The 14499-nt window shown below is 37.6% G+C and overlaps 1 protein-coding gene across 1 annotated transcript in view; it reads right to left on the reverse strand.

Moving 5' to 3' along the window:
• Positions 1–14499, reverse strand: part of HTR4 (5-hydroxytryptamine receptor 4) — a 329389-nt gene that overhangs the window by 274419 nt on the left and 40471 nt on the right. The window lies entirely within an intron of this gene.

Raw genomic sequence — 14499 nt, forward strand, 5'->3', positions numbered from 1 at the left:
AATGACCTCTGTACTCTATTAAGTCATCTAGCACCCCAAAAGGCCCATGACCACTGGGGTAGGTGGGTATTTCACTTATTTTTGTAACTTATTATTGACTTAAGGATTATTAAGACATACTGTCAAAAAGTGCTGTGTGGCAAAAGCTGATAATTACCAATTTCATGCCCACTTTCCCTTCCTCCTTCAGAATAGAAACCTAGTTTTGTCAGGGATATCGGTGTGCACTGATACAAAATTACTTTTTTCAGCCTCATTTTAAGATAGCAGTGGCCAGGTAACTAAGTTCTGGATAAGGCTTTCAGGAAGGGTAAGAGGCTCTTTTTTGTTTTTCCATATTTCCTCCCCGTTCCTGCCCGGAATAAAGACTTGATATCTGGAGCTACTTTGTCTGTCTTGCTCCTTGAAGTTGGAAGTCACATGTTAATGATGACAGAATAAAAAGATAGCAGTCTAGGACATAGGTGGTATCCTAGAACCACTTCTACAACTATAGAAAGTCAACCTACAGACTACCTGTATATGAGAGAAAACAAACCTTCATCTTGTTAAACCGTGTTGGTTCAAGCTTTCCTTATTAGCCCCCAAATGTATTTCCTAATTGCATCATTCTCTGTGTGGCTAAATAAGAACAGAACAAAAAATATTCAATCAAGGTATGAAAAAAAGAACAAAACATTTAAATTCTATGACTGTCAAGGAAGCGTTCATTAAGTGTGAGGAAGGGATTACTAGGTGGCGGTCATGGGAGAGCTATGATGTCCAAGTTGGCTACAGGAGAAGGGTTTTTATAAAAGAAAACTCTAAGAATCCAAGATATTTTATCTGTGGTTTCAAACACTTCACCCTTTGTGCAATTATAAAACTGCATTATTCATTAACATTGAATTTGTTTAGTCTGTAGGAGAAATGACTGATCATTGTAAAGTGTTTCTGGGATACTTTGGAATCTATTTAATGAAAAATCAAATGAGACAGGATAACAAGTTTAAGTTCATTTGAGTCAACATCAATGCCAGTTACTCCAGAAGCAGGAAAAGAGACCAGCAGAGAGAAAGGTAATAGAAAGCTCTTGGTGCTGCTTTCCAAATTACCTCTAATCCACTAACGAGGAGCTGGAGACATCTTACAAATGCTAATTAATTAAGCCCCCTACCAGTCAAATGATGACTGTAGGAAGAGGCCTCTGTGATACAGGTCTGGACTTTAAGAGAACACAGGGGGCTAGTAATGGACATGTAGTTAAGCAGGCAGTTGTTGAAGTCCTGTAAGGTCAGTTAAGGCAGTGAGAAGCACTAACCAAAGAAAAGTACAGAATTGAGAACTTGGAGCAACGTGTGTAATCAGCAATGACCTCTTTGCCCTCTTCTCCACGCAGTTTTCCACTTCTACTTCAAGCTAAAATAAGCACATTGCACCCTAATCTGAGAATTCTTTGTCTTCAGAAACTCTTCTAAGTTTCACCTTTGTGTTCTTTCAATTGCTCATTAACAACACACACATTTGCTAGAAATTATCATCTCATGGTATTGTCCTGTTTTCATGCTTCCTAAATTGTGTTCTGCTGAATCATGTTACAGAGGACATTTGAATCAGCCACAATACTTTTGGCTGCAAATAAAAGAAAGTTCAACTCAAAGTGGCTTAAACTATAAAGGGAATTTATTTTTTCTGGTTCACTTAACTGATGAGTTCAAAGATATGTCAGCTTCAGGCACTGATTTAAGATTAGGGTACTCTGTTTCCCTGCATTTCTCTTGGTGCTATTCTCATCTGTTTGCTCTTTCCTCTGGCTGATTTCTATCAGTAACAAAATGCTACTTCATTTGGTGAGGTGTCTGGTGACACTGTTATATATCAGAGCATTCAAAGAAAGAGTTTCTTTGCTCAGATACCAAACAAATGCTTTGAGCTTCATCACTAATAGACAAAATTAGATTATGCACCCACTCTGGAAAAACATTTACTGACCCAAAGAATGGTGAATGAGTCAGTTTAGGCTAAGCGGTACTGGGATAGCAAATGACCCCAAACTGTCAGTGGCTTGCAAAGTAACAAAGGTTTATTCTCATTCAACTTGCATGTTGGCAGCTGCAGATCAGCTGAGACTTGAGCCATGTCCTCTTCATTTTGAAACCCAAATTGAAGATGAAGTCACTGTCTAGGACATATTAATCTTGTAGCAGAAGTAAACGAGTAATAGCAGAATTATATGGTGACTCTTAAAACTTCTGCTTGAAACTGGCACAGATAACTTCCACTCACATTTTGTAGGGCAAAGAAAATCATCGCCTAAGCTTTTGTCAATGGGATGAAAAGTAAAATCTTTCTGGAAGAAAATCCAGATAGGATGAGTTTGAAATATTTTGAACATAATGCAATCTACTGCAAATGCTATATGTTGATTGGCTTAAACTGGGTTGCTCATCCCTAAATCAATTACCAGGTGAGGGAGATGGGATTATTCCTTTGGGTTTATATCAATCAAGGTCTACTCCTCTAAGTGAGAATGAGATGAATCATACCTAAACCACCTGGTCTAATTTACCTACCAATAGATAGGGCATATTGGATACACCTTTTAAACATAAGAAACCTGGAACTTATAGGATTGAGACTTCAATCCTTGAGACATCAATGCTTGAGACTTCAGAGCCAGAATTTAAAGCCAGGTCACTTAAATTTATAGCTAATTATTTCCATCGTACTAAAGACTTTGAAATTGGTACTGCTATATCTAAAAACAATCTCCTTACCTGACTCATTTGACCAACAAATTTAACATAGGTAAAGATCATATTGGAAATTTACTATTACTTTTGGACAATCACCATCTTTAAAATAATTAATAGGTCTCAAATTTGAAAAGCCACATCAATTGGAGAAAAAAAATCAGAAAATGGCATATTTCATCTAGGAAAACAGGCATTCTCATACAATGCAGTATGGAATATATATTGTACAAACTTCCTTAAGGTCAGTTTGGCAGTACTGTATCACTCAAAGCAAAAGCCTTTAAATGTGCTCATAGATTCACCCAGTAATTCCACATCTAGGAATTTATCTCATGCAAATAACCATGGGTGAGTGGGAAAAAATAATAAAAATAAAAATAAACCACAAGGGTGTTCAATGAAACAAAAATTTAAACAATCTAAACATTCAAAACCATGGGATTTGTCAAGTAAACCAAGAAATATGCATTCAACAAAGTACTATATGCTATTAAAAAAGAACTTTACGCCGGGATAGTTAATTACATAGAAAGACTTTAAAAAATTGTTCTGGCAAATGTGAGTTAGTAAATGGTATATGCAATATGTTTCCTTTTATACACATGCAATAATAGAAGATTTGGGTTTTTTAAATTTTTGTTTATGTTTATACTCAAATTTTCTACATCAAATGTATATGACTTTAGATGTGTATGAATTTCATACTAAGAAAATAAACAATAAAATTTTCTTTTTTAATGAGTCACCCTCCTAAAGCCAAGTGAAACAGATGAGATTACCAACTGCGGAAGTAATTAGCTCTAAGAATATGTTGCTGATTAGACTAGGATGCCTCTCACATATGATAGAAGAGATTAAAATACAACCTAAGCAATCTATGATATGTAGTTTTGTGATAGCCCAACAAAACTGGTCTAGAAAAGTGGAAAATTCTGATTTAAAATGATCAATACGACTTTCACCCTTGTCAAAGAGTGAGGCAGAATTTTACTTAGGCAAAAGATGGCCAAACATCCAAATGTTCCACTTTGGTGTTTAACAATACCAGGTTCCTTTTATTTTAATCCTGTACTGACCAAGCTATCTTCTGTCTGGATTTTTCTCTTTCATCAATAAGCAAAACCTCACGTCATGACACATGTTATTTGTCCTGACTGGTAGAATTCCTACTGAACCTGTCAAGGAAAGAATTCTGGTCTACAAGCCAGTTTTTGGGGAAATGTAATCAGTGTCATTATGTTTGCCAAGCTCATTTTCAATTAAGAATGAGGTAATCTCATCAAGTAGGGGACAGCCAACTGGCTTCTTTCTCTTTATTAACATTTCCACTTTCTTCTATACTTATAAAATTTCCAGTGAAACTAGATATGTTGGCCAACGGTTGTAAAATTTCATTCTTGAGATCTTTAAAACCCATGGGTAGGTATTGCCTCTACTCAGTAATTTCATTAAAATATTTGATTTAGTACTACAGAAAGGAAAATTAGACATGTGACTTTTCCATATTCTAACCATACTTCTACCTAGTATTTCAGTGATAAATCTCCTTTACTAATGCCGCAGTGCCTGGGCACATATTGCACAGCCACATTATTGTGCCTTTATTCAGACTCTTCCTTAAGTCTTGAACCCTTCTCCTACCACATGTTAAAATCCTTCTCAACTACCAACTCCCAGATGGAAAAATAAGTTCTCTGGCCCATACCACTAAACCCTAGAACTCTGGATCATATTAAGTAAGAATGTAAACTCAATACAAGCCTGTAGTTTATTTTGTTTATTTCTGTACATATATTGCTTATTTAAAAGTGTTTTTGTGTTAGTAGGAAATGCAAATTGCAAGAATTAGTGTAATTGTCTTATTTCTAGCTTCTCTCCTCACTAGACTGAATGCTTATTGGAAAAAGACAAGAACAGTGTTCATCAGAATCTCTGATGGTATTGCACAACATGCATGTTTAGCTTTTTATGCTGATAGTTTTCAAACATATAACTAGTAGAGATAATGGCTGCAGCTCAAATAACCCAGTTTCTATTTTAACTGGCTTTTTCATATTCAACAACAAAAATTTTGAGCAATTCAAAAATGCATTTATGCATGAACCAAAGATAGAGTGATCTCATGATATAAAATCAAATTTCTGTCCTGAGTGTTACATCCCTCACTCAAAAGCTAAAAACTTTCAATGTTTTCAAGTCCAGGTCCTAATTTAATAGATAGAGTCAATTAAACCTCTCAAAATGTCACTTGGAGAATGGAATTCGCAAGATAACACTTCTTGCTGAAGCATAATACATCAGTATCAGAAATATAACTTGCACTAGTATTCAACATTTGTTTAAAAAATGCCATATTCTGAGGCTTTTCATTATGATAGCTGAGCTCGCTGCATTTTTTCCCCAAGAAAAGTAAAAAACGTGACAGAGAGAAGCACCCAGACTGTGCCAGGACATACTTACTCAAGAATGTCTTCTAAAAGAAAAGTGAAATGAATAGAAAAGTAAGTCTATGCCTCCAGATACCCCTACATCATGAAACCACAAAGCAATTCTGGCTCAAGACCACTCCTGAAGTATTTTGACATTTGCTCCTTCTCCGGAAAACAGAAAAGTATTTTTGAAGTTATAATACACTTCTGCAGTTCAACAAGGAATAACAGAATCTCATAGTTGAAAATATCATGAACAATTTGACCTGGGGCCAGGAAGATAGGAAATGTAAGGCAGGAATGGCCAATAAAGAGGAGCATCCTAGGCCCGGTGAGGAGTTGGTCCCCCAGAATTGGGCAGAAGGCTTGCAGCTAATTCAATCCAGCCTTGGCAGGCTCAGATAGCAAAGGACAGCATGAGCGTGTGCACAGCAGCTATTCTGTGTCATGAGAATGGTAGCATCATAGTCTCAAGTTGCTCTATTAAGTTTGAAGCACAACTCCAGTAGGATCAAATGAGCCAAATGTATGAGGAATCAGGGTCACAGACAGATTAGAACTCACTGCCAGGCTCCGTATCTGGTAGAGTTGCAGTAACAAGCTCAGAAAAGCAAGGCACAAATGCAGTCCTGATGACTTGAAATTTATTTTTACCCAGGAGCAGTAGTATTATCCATGCTCTGTACTCACAGGGAAACCAAAGTTCAGATAAATTAACTGTTTCTTCCTCTGGGCTGGTCTGTGACTGATGCAGAATCCTCCTGCTCCTGGAGTTGTTGCTGGCAACAGGATCCAGCCTGAAGATCAAGGATCAAGGGACACAGCTGAGAGTCACTGTAGATTCTGAATTCAGAGTTTCTGCTTGAGTTAGCAAATTGGAAGCTCTGAAAAATGCCATTCCCCTTTCCTGTGGTGCTAAGAAATCAAAGATCTAAGCTTTTGCACCACTAATGCCTGAAGCTGGAGGTTTTCATGAACCATTCAATGGGTGTCTTTATGAAAGCTTCCTAGAAAGAAAGGCTGAGGTATGTGTGCTTGGGGTAAGGTTGTCAGATAAAATACAGGGTGCCCAGTTAAATTTGAATGTCAGATAAGCAGTGAGTAATTTTTTATTATAAGTGTGCCTTGCAACACATTTGAATGTGTTTGAGGATGATGATGATGATAATGATGATGAGCTAAATCTGACGGCCCCAGCATAGGGAGGTGTTGAACATTGGCCTTTAGTCCTCTAAGGAACAGCTGGCCTCAGATCTGAGGGGCTGATGGGTTCCTAAAGTTTTGGGTAAATTGGGATCTAACCCTTTATATTAATAAGTCCTAAAATAGAAGTCTTGACTTCTAGGTTTCATAAACCTTAAGAATAGAGAAGATGGAGAACCTTCATTATTTCTGGAAATACGGCTTTTTGAGAGTTTTCTCAACCTCAATTAAACTGCCACAAAAGGGCCTGAGTATAGCAACGGTAGCCTAACCTAGCTAGTGCTGTGTTGGCATTTCTCGGAATTGTTTGTTGTTATTAATTTAGCAGGTGTAAAATGATTTATTTTACTTTGGTTTCACTTTCTTGATTATTTTATGAGCTAATATAAAATAATTGCATGATTGATTTCTGTTTCTTTACTATTCGTGTTTCTTCACCATTTGCACTCTTCTGTGTTTCTATTTGTGCTCCCCTTCATATAGAAAATAAACCCTTTTATCCATTTATGTCTAATTTTAAATGAGCTCATCATAGATTATTATAGATATTAGACTGTCATATTTGATGAAAAACATTTTCTGTCTTGCTTCTTATCCCTTAATTTTAATTTTTAATTTACAGATGTTTAATGTTTATTCACATGAGTATATCAATATTATTTCCTTTGTAGTTGTTTCTATTTACTTCAAAGCAATAGAAATTTGTCATCCCTGTATTCATCTCATAAAAGTTTTACTTTCTACTTGTCTTTCTATGCTTAAGAAAAATCAATTAACTCTTTAATCTAGTGAGTCTCAAAGAGTGGTTTGAGCATCACCTGCACCAGATTACCTGTTTTGTTTGTTTGTTTGTTTGTTTGTTTTAACGCCCATCCCCATTACCCTTGGAAGACCTTAGTAATCAAAGTTATTCCAAAGGACCATGAAAACATGTATTTTTAACCACCTTCTAGGTGATTCTTCTGCATCTGAAGCTTGAAAATCACTTCTTTAAGCCATATGAAATTACTAGACATCTTTGTTTTCAAGCAATAAGTTGACTCGAGATAAGCAAAAATAATATTTGTTGGAAAAATTGGGAGAGTGGATGTAATTGAAGTAAAACCTGAGGAGCTTGGCTTGGAGATGGAAAGATCACGCAGCTCCGGCAGACCTGAAAAGAATACAGGAGTGAAATGAAGGAACACTCACTGTCCTCCACCCATCTCCACCCCCACTCCTCAGGATGTAAGCTCCATGGGAACAGGGATCTCTGCCAGAGCAGGTGCTCAATGAGTGTTTTTTTCTTGTTGTTGCTCCATTCACAGCCCCTTGAAACTATCTCCAATTGTCCTGACTTGGGCGACAGCCACCTTGTGACCAGAAAAGGGCAGAGAATTTATAGTCCCACCCACACTGCATATACAGAAGAGGTTATCCCCCAAAGGAAATTAAATTTATCACCACAGGAAGGAAGAAACATCTTCAGTGGGTTAAAAACAATTATCTAGTGTATCATCGTATAAAATATGGCTCTAAGATAATTTTTTCCCAAATGGTTTGCCAATTATTCCCCAAATCGCTTATTCATTCATCAGTTTTTCAATATTTCTTATACTGAGTACTTAACATGGGTCACAGGGCAACAGCCAGTTACATCTATATTGAGATTTGTATTTTTATTCCATACACCTGGAACTGGAGGTTAATAACATTAAATTCACTTCATTTAAGATACCAGGTTTTCCCATTACCTTTTAGAAACCATTAAAAGATTAAATAGGCTGTTCCTTGTGCTACCTACTTGGTTTCATTTTCTCCGAATATGCTTCTAGTTTTAATAACCTTATTCTTTGAATTGCAGGCATCTTGCATTTCCCTCCAGGACTAAAAGTATGTTTGTTTAGCAATGGAACTCACTCTGCTTTTTTTCTCTCTCTTTAGGTATAATCCACGCAGAAATCAATCATGCAATTAAAAATTTTCTTCTTTGAACTTCTCAATAACAGCGATCCCAATCTTTTTCATGTGAGTTTATTTTAGGAGATATAAAGCCACAGAAAACCAAAGAGGAAAGCTCTAGCAATATGTACCCATAATTTCTCAAGGTTCTTTAGCATTCAAGGGAGGCTTTCTGCTTAATAGACAAATAATTCTATCTAAACCCCCATTCAATATTTTATCAATTTATTGTATAATAGCTATATTTTATCCTCCTTCTTACTCCTGAGAATTCTCAGGAAATAGTTCACACAATAACAAATCCACCTTGATTATCATTGGCCATCTCTTACTCTGAACCACTGCTCTAGGCCCCTCTGCTGGTCACCTCTCACAACTGTTTCTCCGGATCTTTTTGCAAGATGTTCTCAAAGAACACAGCCCAAGGGACACAGCCCCTGTCTTGGTATAGCCCATGCCAGAAGAACACAGACCTTTTCCTAATTCTCCTTAACCCAGCACATGCTGAGCTGTGAGGTCTGATGTCTACTGAAATATTGATAATAATGCAAGGAAAATGAAAATTTGTAACTGATACAAGATAGAACCACTCCTATGATCCATAGGTCTGAGAGTGTTTTTCCTCCTTCCTTCCTTTCAAGAGCTGGCTCATCTCCCCCATGAGAATTTTATTATCTTTGTTGCCCATTGAGTCCAAACTCTTACCTGCTTCAGCCCCAGAGGAATGAACAAGCAAACCTACCCCCTTCCCTAATTTAAGGCCCAATTTATTTCTTTGATAGAATAAATCACAATAAAAACATATCCTTTCCACTATTCTGGGCTCCAGACAAGGCCACTAGAAAGTATAGTTCTCTACATATGTTCATCTGACTGGGGGACACAGAACATTTTAATCCACAGTGAACTAAACCACACCAGCTGCAGATCATGTTTACAGCTCAGCTGAAACAAAACATCAGATCTGCCTGCTGCCTGTTGGGAGGAATCAGGTCTTAGGAAGATCTATCAATATTTAAGCCAACATATTTCCCAAGAGAAAACAGTGATTATTTTTCTGGGATAGCCCAAACTAAATCTACATGAAGAAAATAAAACGTCTCTTCTTGTAAGGACACAGTTATATCAAGGATACTCCCAATTTGTATTACTAACAGAGCACATAACTTACATCCTGATCTGAAAACTTTAGCAGGGTTTTACTGACATTATGGGTTCAGAGCTTCCCTGAGTGGAGGGAAAAGCAGGCATCTGTCTTACATGTATGTGATGTAATGTCTCGCCAAAGACTTAAGGCTAGGAAAGCAGTCTAGGAGGGCAAAATAAGCCTTGAATTCCCTGGTGAAGCATGATGAGTGATGTAAAGAGGAATTTGGTAAACAGCAGGCTGAAAGTTTATGCTGGCAAATGTTACCTTCAGCAGCAAGACCCAGTGTGAGAGACAAATGGAACATCCTTGGCAGCAAAGGCAGGTTTCTATTATCTTTGTTGTAAGGAGGCTTATCCTTGGGTCACAAAAGTCTGTCCAGGGTAATGATTCAGAATGCCATAGGGAGCTGCCAACAGCAAGGGCTGAAGGGAGGATTTGATTCATCTCTTGCTGGTATTGCTTCTCTTGCGGTTTCAATGCTAGAAGTGAAGTATCAGTGACAAGAGCTTGCTCTCCTGGAGAGGTGTTCAGAAGGCACAGGAGCCAGCAAGGTGGGCTCCATTTCAGGTCTTCACCATTTATGAGCTGGGTGGCTGTGACTCTGGGCAAGGTGTTTCAAATTTCTACCTGCCAGCTGGAAAATAGCACAGCGAATGGAGGATCTGGGCATGCTTTACTAGTTTTCAAGCTTGGATGACGGGGGGATTGGCAAAAGTGAACACCTAAGGGGAGATGGATACAGATGGCAAGACAGAGAATCACGGGACCCCTTTTACAAATGAGTAGCCCCCAACTGTCAGGTAATTTGAGCTCGGTTTCCCTGCAGTTTTTCCTTTTCAGATTTTTTTGTAAAAGTTTAAAGGAGCTCCAGCACAATTCATTTGACAATAGTAACTATTTACTGTGACTACTTCCAATTGTGGCCAAGATCTGCCCTCTAGTGGTCTGACAATTGCAATGCCTCTTACTATTACATTGTTGAACTTGGTAATTTTCACCCGCGGGCGACCCCTGTTGTCATAATAGTCGTATCTCAGTATGTTGAGCTAAAAGAAACTTCAAAAATCATCTGGTCTGTTTCTTTTCATAACTAATTCCTTCCAAAAATGCACCTGGCTCTTGCTTTAACACCCAACTCCACGTAAAGATAGCAGAGCAAAACAGGATCACAGAAACTTCTTTCCCCACCTGATGAAATGGTTATTTTTTAAGCCAAATAATACATTACCGGCTAGAGAGGAAAGGGTACTGCTTGAATCATAAGGTTTGGCATCCATGAAAAGAAAGATTCTGATATGACTGGTACAACTTCTAAGGCCAGCCCTTCTCCCAAAAGCAAAGGTAGTCAACGAAATACTGAGAATTCAAAAGAATATGCTTTAATTAAAAAATAAATAGAAAGCCACACCCACCTCTGAAACTGATTCTTTGGTGAGGAGAAGACACGATAGTTCCAGATAAAGTGAGAAAGACATCAAGGAGAATCCATCCACGTCATTTTACAGAAACTACAAACAAAACTGCTCCCTGTTAAGCATGAGCAAAATGAAAAGAAACAGTACAAAATTATGCAAATCTGCTACTACAAAATAAGTAGTAAGCAAGAAAAAGGCAAAACAAAATCAAAACCAAAAACCCTCAGGAAGAAAATAAAACTCAAAGGTGAAGTGCAAGTTCTTTTTGAACGCTTAATTACAGAGAAGAGTTCATTAAGAATATCAATTCAGTAAAACAGTACCTCTAAGATAAATTATAAAATAAAGAAGATGGAAGAAGACATTGTGGAGCTAAGAAAAATTGAAAAACAAAACAATGAGTTATAAATGTAATAAGTTATAAATTGCAAAGGAGAGAAAAATGTAGCTGCAAATGGCATGGAGAGATGGCTGGGGATAGTCATAGAAAATGCAGGATGAAAAGACAAAGCAATTAAAGGTAGATACAGAGAGAAAAATTATCCAACGTAAAGACAACTGACATCCTTAGAGTACAAGGAAAAAAGAGAATTCAAAGATATAACCTAAAAAGTTATCTGAAAAGAAGAACAGTATTAATGGATAAAAAAGAGGACAATTATGTCAAGAAAAATTGATACAGAATGGTCTAAATTGGGAAATTTCCTGGTTAAACTGTTAAATGTTAAGAATCCAGAAAAAAATTTGACATTTAGGCAGAAAAAGGCAAGTCAGCCCCTATAGGGGGAAAAAGTCAAGTGGTTTCAAGGCTTTGCCATGGCAACTCCAGTACCAAGGGACATGGAGTAATGACCACGAACTTCTGAGAGAAACAACATGATTCAAAAATATTGTACCAAGCTAGGGTGTCATCAAGCATGGAGATAAAGGGCAGATATTTTTTGACAGGCAAGAGCTCAGGAAATATAATACTCATGAACTCTTTTTGAAACAAAACCAAACTACACACAACTGGCAAGTAATCCCATCGAACAAGAGATGAAAAATAATAAAGAACTCGAGTGAAAAAGTGTGATGAAAAGAACTCATGTGGAACACCATGTTTATTTAATTTCACAGCTAAGGCTAATCCTGTGTGGCCTTGAAGGTAGTATAAGGGAATGTATCATTAAGTCCTAACAAAGTGAAAATAATATAAGAAAAACCTGGAAAAGAGTGAGATGAAAGGAAGAGTAAACAGTAATTATCTTATCTTTTGTAACAGGGGTCAGCAAACGACAGCCTGTGGGCCAAACGTGGCCCACTTCCTGTTTTTGTAAATAAACATTTATTGAAACACAACTACATTCATTCATTTATGTATTGTCTCTGGCTGCTTTCACGCTGTAATAGCAGAGCTGAACAGTTGTGACCAAGTTCTTTTAGCCCACAAAGCCTAAAATATTTACTACCTGACCCTTCGCAGGAAACATTTGCCGAGAGAGAAAAGTTCACTAAAAATATGAATTCAGTAAAACAATACCTCTAAGATAAATTATAAAATAAAGAAGATGAAAGAAGGCATTGCAGAGCTAAGAAAAATGGAAAAACGAAACAATGAGTTATGTTTTGTAACACTATTTTACAACACTGAGACCATCTATAATAACTAAAATTGAAATGTGTGGCTCAAAAAATGAGTCTCTTTTTAAAATTGCTTCAGTAATGTCTAACTTTAGAGGGATCTCTACTGAGGACGTTTTTATCCAACAGTATGTGTACATATACAGGCACAGAGAGATGTCTAAAGTAATATTCATCAAAAGTACTTGTTACTCCCACATGGTAAAATATGGAGTAATGTGTTGCTTTTGTGTTGGTGTAGTGTCTGATTTTTTTGTAATGAGCATGTATAATTCTTTAGAAAACAGTAAGAGTAATTCAAGTGATTAATTACTCTTAAAAATAAAAAGGCCAGTCGATTTCATCTTCAACCCGGCTATCCTAAGAACAGTCAACCTGTTATTTGGGAGCTTCCTCAGGCCCCCTTCTCTTCACCTCAAAATTTTGGTATGAATTTTGGAAATGTGATTGGAGAATTCCTGTATATTCCATAATTAAGCGTCGGGGAGTTTTCTTTCTTCATTTCCTAGATTTGCCATCAATGTGGATTAAGAATTACTTGGAACAGCAGAGGGCGCCCTGCTCCATGTTTATAGGAATGTAAGTACCTGCCCAGTACTGCCGTTTGGAACTTGTGTGAATGAAAGCCAGTAAGTGATCGCCTGTAGGACTCAGTTTCCCCATCTCCCACACCTTCCTTCTGCCAACCCATCCCCCACACTGCAGAACAGATCATGCCGCCCTTCTGACAGCAACCCTTCTGTGATTTCCCTTTGCACTCAGAATAAATTCTCAACTCCTTAACTAAGGCAGAAGAGGCCCCCCACACGATCCCGCTCCTGCCATCTCACTCCATACTCCACATTACACTTGATACTTCCACTGCGCTGGCATTTAGTCAGTGTCTAGACCATATTGAGCTCTTTCCTATCTCTGGGCCTTTGCATTTGCTGTTTCCTCTGCTGAGCAATTTCCTCTCCCGAGCTCTTTGCATTTTTAAGGAATCTTTCTCAATGTTTGTCACCTCCTCAGAGAGGCCCTCCGTGGTGACCCTACCAAAAATCTCACCCACTTTATTTTCTATCACAGCACTATTTATATTATCTTACTTGTACTTCTCACAGTCTGTGATTGTTTTATTTGTTATTATGTTTTGTCTGTCTCTCCCACTAGAACCTAACTTCCACAAGAGCAGGAAGCTGCCTGTTTTCTTCATTGTTACATCTTCAGCATCGAGTGCTTAGTAAGTACTCGTAAATATTTGTTGAATGAATGAATAGACTTGCAAGATGTGTGTCCTGGCTGCTCTCTCAAGGCTACTATAAAAAGAAAAAGTGAGAAAGTTCTTGTGGTGGGTCAAATTGTATCTCTCTCTAAATTTATATGCTGCAGGCCTAACCCCCAGTACTTCAGAATGTGATTGTATTTGGAGATGGGGCCTTTAATGTGGCAGTTAAGGTAAAATGAGGTCATATTGGTGCACCCTAATCCAATTTAACTGGTGTTTTTATAAGAAGAGCAAATGCAGACACACAAAGAGACACCAGGGGTGCACAAGCACAGAGAAAAGACCACATGAGGCTGCTGACTTCAAGCCAAGGAAATAATTCTCAAAAAAGCCAAACCTGCCCACACCTTGCTCTTAGACTTCCAGCCCCCACAGCTGTGTGAAAATAAATTTCTGTTGTTTAAGCCACCCACTCTGTGGTACTTTGTTATGGCAGCCCAAGCAAACTAATACACACCTTTATAAATCAAATAGTAGTAAGCAAAAATGACAACTTAATATTTGAAAGAGCAATGATTAGGCATTAATGGTGGATTGAAATGGCAAGTTATGTTACAGCTATTCCATTGAAGGAACAGAACTTGAGAAGGTAAATACTGAAGCTGGAGAGGCAGGGATGACTACATATTTTGCAGAGTACAGGGCAAAATCAAAATGTGGAGTTCCTTGTTCAAAAGGCAGGAAAAAAGTGCTGTTAAAGATACAAAATATAAAACTTTCTCTTTATTCCATGGCT

This window comes from Pan paniscus, chromosome 4 (assembly GCF_029289425.2).
Source record: "Pan paniscus chromosome 4, NHGRI_mPanPan1-v2.0_pri, whole genome shotgun sequence".
Lineage (NCBI taxonomy): Eukaryota > Metazoa > Chordata > Mammalia > Primates > Hominidae > Pan > Pan paniscus.